Source organism: Crocodylus siamensis, chromosome 2 (assembly GCF_052110815.1).
Source record: "Crocodylus siamensis isolate JL-2025a chromosome 2, ASM5211081v1, whole genome shotgun sequence".
NCBI lineage: Eukaryota > Metazoa > Chordata > Crocodylia > Crocodylidae > Crocodylus > Crocodylus siamensis.
This window is the reverse complement of record NC_143396.1, coordinates 11,198,725-11,210,755: the sequence shown is the minus strand read 5'-3', so window position 1 is coordinate 11,210,755 and position 12,031 is coordinate 11,198,725. Positions and strand designations below refer to the sequence as shown.

The 12,031-nt window shown below is 52.1% G+C and overlaps 1 protein-coding gene and 1 non-coding gene across 2 annotated transcripts in view; both read left to right on the top strand.

Annotated features, from left to right (window-relative positions):
- Positions 1–12,031, top strand: part of LOC149869885 (uncharacterized) — a 499,172-nt gene that overhangs the window by 415,702 nt on the left and 71,439 nt on the right. The window lies entirely within an intron of this gene.
- On the top strand, positions 1,263–1,333 carry TRNAG-GCC (transfer RNA glycine (anticodon GCC)). The gene has a single exon. It is a non-coding gene; the product is annotated as a tRNA-Gly (tRNA).

The window sequence follows — 12,031 nt, the reverse complement described above, 5'->3', positions numbered from 1 at the left end:
GCAATGGATGCAGGTGTCGCCGTGGACGTAGTCTTTCTGGACTTCAGCAAGGCCTTTGACACCATCTCCCACCACATCCTCATTAAAAAATTGGGTGACTGTGGCATTGATGCCTCCACAGTTAGATGGATTGCAGATTGGCTCAAGGGTCGCACTCAGAGGGTGGTGGTGGATGGGTCATATTCGACCTGGGGGGAAGTGGGCAGTGGGGTCCCCCAGGGCTCCGTCCTCGGGCCCGCGCTTTATCAGCAATTTGGACGACGGGGTGAAAAGCAACCACTTTAAATTTGCTGATGATACCAAAATTTGGGGTGAGGTGAGCACACTAGTAGGGAGGGAAAGACTGCAGCAAGACCTGGATACGTTGCAGGGGCGGGGTAACAAAAATAGGATGCGTTTCAATACTGACAAGTGCAGGGTGCTGCATGTGGGCAGTAGAAACCAGCAGCACACTTATAAGATGGGAAACTCCCTTCCTGAGAGCACGGAGGCAGAAAGGGATCTTGGAGCCATTATTGACTCTGAGACGAACACGGGCCGACAATGCAAGGTCACGGCTGGCAGGGCCAACCGCACCTTGTCCTGCATCCACAGGTGCATCTCGAGCAGGGCCAAGGAGGTGATCCTCCCCCTCTATGCGGCACTGGTCAGGCCACAGCTGGAGTACTGCGTCCAGTTCTGTGCACCCCATTTCAGGAGGGATGTAGACAACATTGCAAGGGTCCAGCGGAGGCCACTCGCATGATCCGGGGACAACAGGGCAGACCCTACAGTAAGAGATTGCGGGACCTGAACCTGTTCAGCCTTCACAAGCGAAGGCTGAGGGGGACCTGGTGACTGTCTATAAACTCACTAGGGGGGACCAGAAGGGTTTAGGGGAGACGCTGTTTCCCCTCGCGCCCCCCGGCATAACAAGGAACAATGGACACAAGTTATTAGAGAGCAGATTTAGATGAGACATCCGCAAGAACGACTTCACGGTCAGGGCGGCTACGAGCTGGAGCCAACTTCCATGGGAAGTGGTGCTGGCTCCTACCCTGGGGGCCTTTAAGAGGGGGTTTGATGCCTACCTGGCTGGACTCATTTGAGTCCAGGCTTTTCTCCCGCCCAGGCGGGGGGTCGGACTGAAGATCTACAAGGTCCCTTCCGACCCGACTTCTGTGATGCTATGATTGTTTCTCCTTGGAGTGAACTGGGATGGAGGGAAAGGCCACCATTACCGTTTCTTCTCCAAGGCCTCTACAAGCAGCCAATCACCTCCAGCACTGGTGGTTCAATGGCAGAATCCCTGCTTGCCATGCAGGGGACCTGGGTTCAATTCCCAGCCAGTGCAGGTGCTGTAGGTGAACTCTTTGCATACCATGTTTCCTCAAAGAGGGAAAATGCTTGCATTTGAAAAAAAAAAAGCCAGATGTTCCACAATGAAGATGGCAGTGTAGTCTGACATTATTGATTCCTTTTTTAAACTGCATTTATCTTATGGTTCATATGCAGATATATACACAACTAGCAGTGCCAGTATTGTGTGGCAACATAAAAAACATATCGTGGCACCCCAGAGTGCCCAATCACCCTGGCTCAGACTTGCTGCTCTAGAATATTTCAGCGGCACTGAGAGCATGCTAATATAATTAAAGCCTTAGCCTGTCTGTGTGTCTGTCTGCCTGTAACACTCCAGGCCAACCGCCCATGCGTAGCTCAGGGGGCAGGTGGTGACTGGCTGCGCGGCCCCCGCGTGAGAGCCAGATCCTCGTCAGCAGGGCAGTGAAAGCCACAGGTTTACACCCCGCACCCATCTTGTGTGCCAAGATTCAAATTGCAGCTTTCACATTTTCTCCCCTGGGACCTGGCCACGGGCGCCCCCACCCTCCCAATTGGGGTGTGGGAAGGGGCCCACAGGGCCGGGGTCAGGCAGGGAGAGCTGCATCTGGGGGGGAGCCGTGCCCCACCTGGGGGGTGCGGGGGGAGGCAGTGGGGGCTGGGCCAGCCAGGCCAGCAGCAACGTGCCATGCTGTGCTGTGCTACGCCTTTGCAGGTCTGTGGGGCAGGGGCAGGGGCAGGGTTAGGGCCGGGCGGGGAGAGACTCAGCTGTGGGCGGGGAGAGGGAAGGAAAGAGGGGGCAGGGGCGGGGGCTGCCTTTGTGCGGTAGGGGGAAGGTCGTCTGAGACGAACGTGCGTGTGTCGTGCACGCGCCTCTGCTGGGTTGTGTGTGGATCTCTGTGCCTGTGTGTGCGTGGGTCTGTGTGCCTGTGTATGGGCCTGCGGGTCTGGGTGTGTGAGTCTGTGTGGGTCTCCGTTCCTCTGCCTTTGTCTGTGGGTCTGTGTGCCTGTGTCTGTGGGAGTGTGAGTCTGTGCCTGTGTGTGGGTCTGTGTGCCCGTGTGTGCCTGTGGGTGTGTAGGTCTGTGCCTGTGTGGGTCTATGTCTATGCCAAGATCAACATGGGCCGGCAGTGTGGGGATGCAGTCAGGAAGGCCAACCGCACCTTGTCATGCATCCACACCAAGCACTGGTGGTTCATGTTTGCCATGCAGAGACCTGGATTCAGTTCCCTGGGTTCAATGCAGGTGCTGCAGGTAAATCCTTTGCATAGTTTGGCATTAAATCCTACATTTCAGTTCAAAATTGAGTGGAGCCACAGTGCAGCTTTTTCTGTGCTGAATGACCTCTCCTTTGCCACTTGATAGGATAGGAAAGACAATTAGTAGGGCAGTAGTGCTAGACTTCCAGAAGGCCAACTTCAATGAGCTCAGGAGATTGGTTAGGGTGGGACTGAAGGGTAATCACATCTGTGAGATGGGGGTCCAAGAAGGGTGGGAGGTCCTCAAGGGACTGATCCTGCAGGCACAGAGGGGCACCATCCCAGTACATGCAAAGGGAGGCCAAAAACCTTCTTGGCTGAGCAGGGAAATACAGGAGAGCCTTCAGAGGAAAAAAAGAGGCCTACAGGCTGTGGAAGCAGGGAGCAGCCACCAAGGAGGTGTATACCTGCTTGGCTTGCGCTTGCGGGGAAGCAGTGAGGAAGGCCAAAGCAGATACAGAACTCAAGCTGGCAACAAATATTAAGGATAACAAAAAGTCCTTCTTTAAGTACCTCGGGAGCAGGAAGACGGTGCAGGGTATCACAGGGCCACTACAGAATGGATTAGGGCAGCTCATAACTGATAGGATGGAAAGCGGAGCTCTTAAATAATTTCTTTGCTTCTGTTTTCCTGGACATGGATACAAATGCACCTCCCAATGAGTCTTTAGTTTGGAGTGAGAATAATAGCAATCCACCAATGGTCAGCACTGACCTAGTGAAGGGGCACTTGGAGGGGTTGGATGTATTTAAGTTGGCAGGCCCTGATGATCTTCACCCAAGGGTACTAAAGGAATTGGCCAATGACACAGCAAAACCACTGCCGCAACTCTGGTCATACCCAGAGGGTGGTAATGGACTGGTCGGTGTCAGCCTGGAAAGATGCGGGCCATGGAGTCCCTTAGGGCTCAGTTCTGGGGCTAGTGCTGTTCAACATCTTCATCGGTGATCTGGACAAGGGGGTGAGCAGCACCCTGTCCAAATTCAAGGATGAGACAAAATTACGGGGTGCAGCTAACAGAGGAACCAGATCTAGGCCAACCTAGACAGGCTGGGGAAGCGGGCAGAGAGCAACAGGATGCAATTCAATAAGGACAAGTGCAAGGTGCTGCGTCTAGGGAGGAAGAACTGCTGGGGGGCGACCTTCTCAGCACCACTGAGGCAGAAAAAGATCTTGGAGTCACCATTGACTCCAGGATGAACATGAGTCACCAATGTGTTGAAGCAGTTGGCAGAGCCGACCACGCCTTGTCGTGCATCCATAGGTGCTTCACAAACAGGTCCGGGGAAGTGATTCTCTCCCTCTACGCACTGGTCAGACCACAGCTGGAGTACTGTGTCCAGCTGTGGATGCCACAGTTCAAGCGGGAGGCAGACAACCCGGAGAGGGTCCAAAGACAAGCCACTCATCTGATTAGAGGCCTGCAGGGCAGGCCCTACGAGGAAAGGCTGAGGGACCTTAAAAGCTTCAGCCTCTACAAGAGAAGGCTGAGGGGGGAACTTGTGGCGGTGTACAAATTCATAAAGGGAGAGCAACACAAAGTAGGTGACGATTTGTTCACCAGGGCACCCCCGGAGCGACAAGGAACAACGGCCATAAGCTACTGGAGAGAAGGTTTAGGCTGGAGGAAGTTCTTCACGGCCAGGGTGGCCAGAATCTGGAAGGGGCTCCCCAGGGAGGTGGTGCTCACCCCATCCTTGGGGGTCTTCAAGAAGAGACTGGACAGGCACCCGGCTGGGATCGCATGACCTCAAGGTTGGTGTTTCTTTTCTTGATTGCAGGGGTGGGGGGTCAGTCTCGATGGCCCACTGAGGTCCCTTCTGACTCCATGGATCTATGAAACTGTTTGAGCCCTCATGGCACTTCAGACAGGTCCCGGCGGACTGGAAAAGGGCCAACGTGGTCCATATCTTCAAGAAGGGGAGGAAGGAGGACCCGGGTGATTATAGGCCAGTTAACCTCACCTCTATTCTCAGCAAGACCTTAGAAAAAATCATAAAGGATCGCATTTGTAGGGGGCCAGTGGGTAACACAGTGGTGAGGGGCAGCCAGCATGGGTTTATAGCAGACGGATCCTGCCTGACTAACCTGGTCTCTTTTTATGACCAGGTCACAAAGTGCTTAGATGCAGGAGTGGAAGTAGATATTATTTACAGGGATTTTAAAAAGGCTTTTGACACAGCATTGCACCCAGTTCTTACAAGCAAAGTGAGTAGCTGTGATGTGGATTTTTTCACAGTAAGATGGGTGAAAAAGTGGCTTATGGGATGCACCCAGAGAGCGGTGGTGGATGGGACGGTTTCTCCCTGGGGGGATGTGGGCAGTGGTGTTTCCCAAGGCTCTGTCCTTGGGCCGGTACTGTTTAATGTCTTCATCGGTGGTTTGGATGAAGGTGTTGAAAACACCTTGTCCAGATTCGCAGGTGACACTAAACTCTGGGGCATGGCAAACACACCGGAGGGCAGGGAGCAAATCCAGGTAGATTTGGATAGATTGGGGAAGTGGGAGGATCAAAATAGGATGCAATTTAACAAGGATAACTGCAAGGTGCTGTACCTGGGGAGAGAGCATCTCCAACACACCTGTAGCCTGGGGGGAAGGGGGTACAACCCTGAGTACCACAACAGTGCAAAGAGACCTCAGAGTCCTGGCTGATGGAAAAACAAACGTGAGTGGCCAGTGTGAGGAGGTGAGAAGCAAAGCTAAGCGCACCCTTCCTTGCAGCAGCAGCTGCATCACAAGCAGGTCTCGGGAAGTGATAATCGCCCTCTGTGCGGCACTGAAGAGGCCATAGTGGAGTACTGCATCCGGGTTTGGGTGCCGCACTTCAGGAGGGATGTGGATAACCTCGAGAGGGTTCAGAGGAGGGCTACGCATTGTCAAGGAAAAATCTTAGGTTTGTGCTGCCGCCGCAGGGAGCTGAAACTACGCCAGGCCCCAGAAGGTGCCCTCGGGGTGACCGGGAGGCTTGTCAGTCACGGAGCACGAGGTAATCTGATCTAGCGCACATGCTCAGTTCACTGACGCATGATGTCGTTTGACTAGAAGTTTCTCTGTGAAGAGCGTTCTGATTGGCCGCTAAATTCTTATAAAAGGTTTGTGAGCCGCCCGGCGGGGTGGCGAGGTCGTGTGTGCTCGATCCTGTGAGCAGAGGCTGCGGACGGCGGGTGGAGCGGCTCGCCTCTTCGATCTCGGTTACGGGACTGTTCGGCTTCGAGTCTGACTTCGGCTTGCTTCGTTCTGGCTTCTCATCTCCGACCTCGGCTTACCGACTGTCTTTTGGACTGGCGTCGCGGCCCCGTGCCTCGATTCACTACGTTACAGTTGTTGTTGTTTGTCATCCCGGTCACGAGCTGGCGACCAGGCCTGGGACTAGCTAGTGGGCAGCCGCACCTCGCCCTCGGGGGCAGAAAGCAAGGGCTCGCTAGTGACCCCCGTGGGCCAACAGACCCCTTTGCTGTTCGCTGTACTGTAACTGAAGAAACATGAGCCTCCGCTTCCCACGCGTGAGTAAATAAATCATCTTTGTGTAACCTTCCCGTACAGCTCACGCTCCACCGCCGCTAGTCCCACCTGTTGTATTCCAGTTGCCACCCGGCCCACCGTGACCTTGGGGCCCGAGTCACGCGGCGTTCGGTGACCCCGACACGCATATGGTTGAGGGCCTGCAGGTGAGACCCTATGAAGACAGAGGGAGGGACCTGACTCTCTCCAGCCTCTGCAGCAGAAGGCTGAGAGGCGATCTTGTGGCTGTCTACAAACTAATCAGGGGGTCAGCAGGGAATAGGGGACACCCTGTTTACCAGGGCACCCCTCAGGGTTACCAGAAATAATGGTCACAAACTGAAGGAGAACAGATTTAGATTAGACATCAGGAAGAAATTATTTACAGTAAGGGTTGCCAAAATATGGACTGGGCTTCCACGGGAGGTGGTGCTCTCCCCTACCTTGGAGATGTTCAAGAAGAGATTAGGCAGGCATCTGGCTGGGGTTACTTAACCCCAGCGCTCCTTCCTGCCTGAAGCAGGAGGTCAGACCTGATGATCTGCCAGGTCCCTTCCCACCCTAAAAGTCTATGAAATCTAAGCCCACTTGCTAAACCTCAGACTTGGTTTAACTCCTCTCTCTCTTACTCCAGGCACAGCTTTCCAAATCTGACTTTTGTGCATCAAACTTGAGCTAAACTTCCCCAAACACCCAGTTGAAATTGTGTCATATTGTAACTGTCTTGTTTGTTTTTCCTTGCATGGCTATTACTACTAGTATCATCATAAGTGTCCTATACCTTATGGTCAAGCTGGTTGCCATACTCTCTCTGAACCTCATTTACTCTTCCTTCTCCTCAACCTCCCCATTTGCTCTGTAGCAACACTTCTTTTACCTGACCCAAAGACCCCAGGAAATCCCCAAAATCCTGTGGGGTCTGCTCATCAAAGGAGTTACTACCAGGACAATTGTGACAAGAGATTGCAGGGGGAGGCAGGAGGGTTCTGAGTTTGGGGCCCTTGAGAGTATCATCCTGGAAATGCTGAGTAGCCCTGCCTGCTCAGATGTATTCTGCTAACCTGTGTGCATGTGTTAGCTACAAAGGACCAACTCACAGGATCATAATAATTATAGTTCATTGGACGGGATGTGAAGTTACCAATAAAATCATAAATGCAAACTTTGAGTTACGGGTGGTACTGGTCACCTTAGCGCACACACACACACATACACTCACTCATCCAAACCCATGTCACTTAAACCCATGTAGCACAGTGTATAGTAGCTGCTGTAGTGATTGTGAGAGCACTGGTGTCAGTATATCTACCTATCCGAGGCCCTGGACGCTGCTGTCGATGCTTAGTTTTCTGCAAGGTGTTGTCTCCTCCAGAAAGGGGTCACCTGCTTGTCCTTCTGTGTCAGTAAGTCGGGTGCTGGATGAGAGGGCGTCACTGAGGATCACGCTCCACTGCCTCTTATCCCTTTCTGGCAGACTTGTGCGATCCCCCAGCATCATTTTGGCTGCCCAATCTGGAGGTCGCAGTCCCACGTGGGTTTTGAGTGGCACATGACAGCTGTTAGTCACAGGGGTCTCTGCCTGCTGGTACCTGAAGTTTTGGGAGTCCACCCTTGACTTACTGACTTAGTGGGTGTGTTGTCATGGGTTACAGCAATAGTCAACAGGGTGGGTGCTCTGTTCCAGGAATGAGTTGGCTTGATTAGCTTAAAATGGCTTGTAGAGTTTTGTAATGGTGAGTCCCTTTGGCTAGGCTGTTGCCATTTCATTACATACTGATCACCATACTCTTGTATCCACTCAAGGGACTGCCCAATATAATAGATTTTATCACTTTACAATTACAATTTCAATGCAGTTTTAACAATGGTCTAGGCAGTAACTTCATTCTGTAGGGAGTACATCCTGAAGAGTTTAAAAGTACAAAATATAAAATACAATATGCCATGATAAAGATGAGACAGATGAAATATAAAAATGTACTGTGGGTGTAACCCGGGCAGTACTTCAAGAGGTACCCCCTCTCCAATTGAAGGGATCAAAGCAGGTGCACAAGCACTGTGGGAGGTGTAGGGCTTCTTCTCCCCTATAGAGCAGGGCCAGACCATCAATGGGGACTTAACCATATACCTTTTAATGAAAGAACAATACTGGGACCATAACCAATATAAAGCAGGGGTATAGGGGACACTACAAGGAGGGGCAGGATTCAACAAAGGCTAGACACTTACCATCACAGACATATTTATCTAGCTGACAAAGACAGGGTTAACCAAAATATAAAACACAAACAGCAGAACAAACAATACGGGTTGGTGAAATATAAAAAGGCACAAAATGTCAAAGAATACAGGGCCTAGGTACCTAGAGCAGGGAAAGCACAACGGCCCCTTTCCACTGCAAGAGGAATTTCTCTCTGGTAGCTCACGCACTCCAACTGGGACTTGAACCCAGGTCTCTCACAGGCTAGGCAGAAGCTCTACCATGCAGCCACCACTGAGGGCACCACACCAGCCTGTGAGGAGTCTTGACCTTCCCGAAGCCCCAGCCTCATGTCGAGCTGCCTGGCCTCTGATTGGAGGAGCTGGATGCAGAGCTGGGAACCCCTCAGGTCGCTGCTCAGATCCTTGCTGGAGCGGGGGAGCCTCTCCTGCTGGCTGCAGCCTCTCCCAGGGGACCCTGGAGCCCAGAGGAGGCCTCTCCTGCCAGCCGCACAATGCGCTGCGGGGGGTCCCACTGCTGCCTGCGGGTCCCTCTCCTTCAGGCTCTTCTGGGGCAACTGCTGCCGCCTTGCTGGCTTAGCTCTTGCCAGCTCTGTGAGGCTTCTTCCTTGTGGTCCCTCACTGGTTTCTCCTGAGTCAGCTGCGCTGCCCCTTTTATCCCTCTCCAGGTGACCCAAGGGGCCAATTAGGGGACACGGAGGTGGGGCGGGCGTTGAGTCTCTGGGGCCTGATTGGTGAGGAAAGGGAATCCCAAGTCCTCCAATCATCTTTTGCCCCTTCAAAACCCCTGGGCTAAGTCACTGCCAGCTAGCCTGTCACATGAGAAATATATAAAAATGCACTGTGAGGTAGTGAGGGTTAAAGGCTACTGGGGACAGTAAATGAGTTAGGTTAGCACCAGGATATATTTACAGTCTTTGAAGTGGATTGTCCCAGGGGGACACAAGCAGAGGCCCTGAAGCACCCTCCCATGGCAGGACCCGAGGCAGAGCTGACCCGCTTGAAGATTGAAATGAAAAGCCCTGAAAATAGGGGATACTTACCATTTTTAGGGGAAGCAGAGCTGCGCCAAGAGGGACCACCAGCACGATTCATCAGCTGCTTTTATTGCCAGCTGGGAACAGCGTCAGGGGATGACATCATCAAAAATCACCACCTGGCTGATTTAAAAGCCGGCAGCAGGGAAAGGGAAGCAGGGGGCAGCAACACCAGAGCCAGAAGGCAAAGCTGCTTCCTGAGCTGCACACAGGCAGTGTTGGCAGCTCGGGAGGGGGCCGGATGGGGACCCACAGGACGGGTCCCAGCTCCATTAAAAGAAGTGTTCACCCAGCTCAGGAGGGCAGCCAGGCCAAGAAGGATGGCATCGAGGGATCCCCAGGACCACAGACACACCAGATCCATGAGTGGGGTGAGCTGAGGCCCTGTACCCCGACTATTCCTTTCTTCTCTTTTATTATTATTTTGGAGGGTGTACAGAGCCCAACCCAGGGAAGGAGTCTCCGTGTGACCCCAGGTGGAGATTCATAGCTTCATAGACTATAGAGTTGGAAGGGACCCAATGGATCATCATGTCCGACCCCTTGCCCCTGGCAGGAAAGAGGACCCAGGTCAGATGACCCCAGCCACGTGGTTGTCAAGCCTCCTCTTGAAGACCTCCAAGTTAGGTGACAGCACCACTTCTCTCGGAAGCCGATTCCAGACTGTGGCCACCCTTATTGTAAATAAATTCTTCCTAATGTCTAACCTAAATCCACTTTTCATTAGTCTGCACCCATTATTCCTATTTACTCCCTGGGGTGCTCTGGAAAACAGCACATCCCCAATCCTCTGCTGTCACCCCTGAGCCATCTTTTGTAGAGGCTGAAGAGATCCAGATCTCTCAACCTCTCCTTGTAGGGTCTTCCACGGAGACCACTAATCATGTGAGTGGCCTTCTCTGAACCCTTTCCAGATCCTCTGTGTCCCTCTTGAAGCGTGGTACCCAAAACTAGACACAGTACTCCAACTGCGGCCGGACTAGTGCTGCAATGAAGGGGAGCATCACCTCCCTCGATCTGTTGGTCATGCATCTGCTAATACACGACAAGGTGCGATTAGCCTTGTTGATGGCCACGTTACGCTGCTGGCTCATGTTCAACTTGGAGTCAACTATGACTCCAAGATCTCTCTCAGGCTCTGAGCTGCTGAGGAGGACTTGGCCGAACCTGTAGGTGTGCTGGGGATTCCTCCTCCCCAGGTGGAGCACCTTACATTTATCCTTGTTGAATTGCATCCTGTTTCGTTCCGCCCATTGATCTAACTTGTCCACGTTGGCATATAAGTGCTCCCTGCCCTCTGGTGTATTAACTTTGTCCCATAATTTGGTATCATCTGCGAACTTGGAAAGGGTGCTCAACACACGCTCATCCAAATCACTGATGAAGATATTAAAAGCGGCCCAAGGACCAAACCCTGTGGAACGCCACGGCCACCTCCTTCCAGGTTGAAAATGACCCATCAACCATCACTCTCTGGGTGCAGTCCCTGAGCCAGTTAGCCATCCACCTGACTGTGTAGGCATCCACTCCACAGCCTGTTAGCTTCCTTATGAGAATAGGATGCAAAACTGTGTCAAAGGCCTTCCTAAAATCCAGGTAGATGACATCGGCCTCCGCTCCTATGTCAAGGCAGTGTGTGACCTGGTCATAAAAGGCTATAAGGTTTGTCAGGCAGGATTTATTTGTGATGAACTCATGCTGGTTACCTTTCAGCATCATTTCCCCTGCTGGGCCTTTACAAATATACTCTTTGACAATTTTTTTCTAGTATTTTCCCAGGGATGGAGGTAAGACTGACTGGCCTAATATTATCCTGCTCCTCCCTTCTCTCCCTCTTAAAAATGGGCACCATGTTTTTTCAGTCCTCAGGGACCTGTCTGGAGCACCATCAGAGCTCAAACAGCTGTGCCAGCTGCTCAGCATTGACACTGGCCAATTCCTTCAGCACCCATGGATGGAGGTCGTCCAGGCCAGCTGACTTATACCCATCCAGCCCCTCCAAGTCTCCTTTAACTAAATCAGCACTAACTTTTGGCAGTCTGGTGCCTTTTGGACATCTGTCCATGTTCAAGTTGGGAGAATTGTCTTGGTCAGTATTAAGGAATACTGAAACGAAGAACTCATTGAAGAGCTCTGCTTTTTTGTCTGCATCAACCACCAACCGACCTGATTTGTTCTGCAGGGGCCCTATGCTACTCTGTGCCTTCTTTTTGCTCGCTACATATCTGTAGAAGGACTTTTTATCGTCCTTGATTGTTGTAGCCAGCCTAAGCTCCAGTCCTGCTTTGGCCTGCCTAACCGAGCCCCTGCAATAGCGTGCCAGAGTGGTGTTTGCCTCCTTGGTGGCTGTCCCCTTCTTCCACTGCCTATATATCTCTTTCTTTGCCCCCAGTCTTTCCTGAAGCTCCCTGTTCAGCCAAGGGGGCTTTTTTTATTCCCTTAGCCCCTTTCCTGCGTAAGGGGATAGATTCCTTTTGTGCTACAAGAATCACTCTCTTGAGAAACTTCCAACCGTCTTGGACCTCCATTAGCCTGATGCTTTTGAGTTCAGCCACCTCATTAACTAGGTTCCTAAGTTTACTAAAGTTGGCCCTGCTGAAGTCTAAAACTCTAGCATCACTGGATATTTTTGTCACCCGTTGCTGGATAGTGAACTTCATCAAATGGTGGTCACTCACCCAGGTTACTGT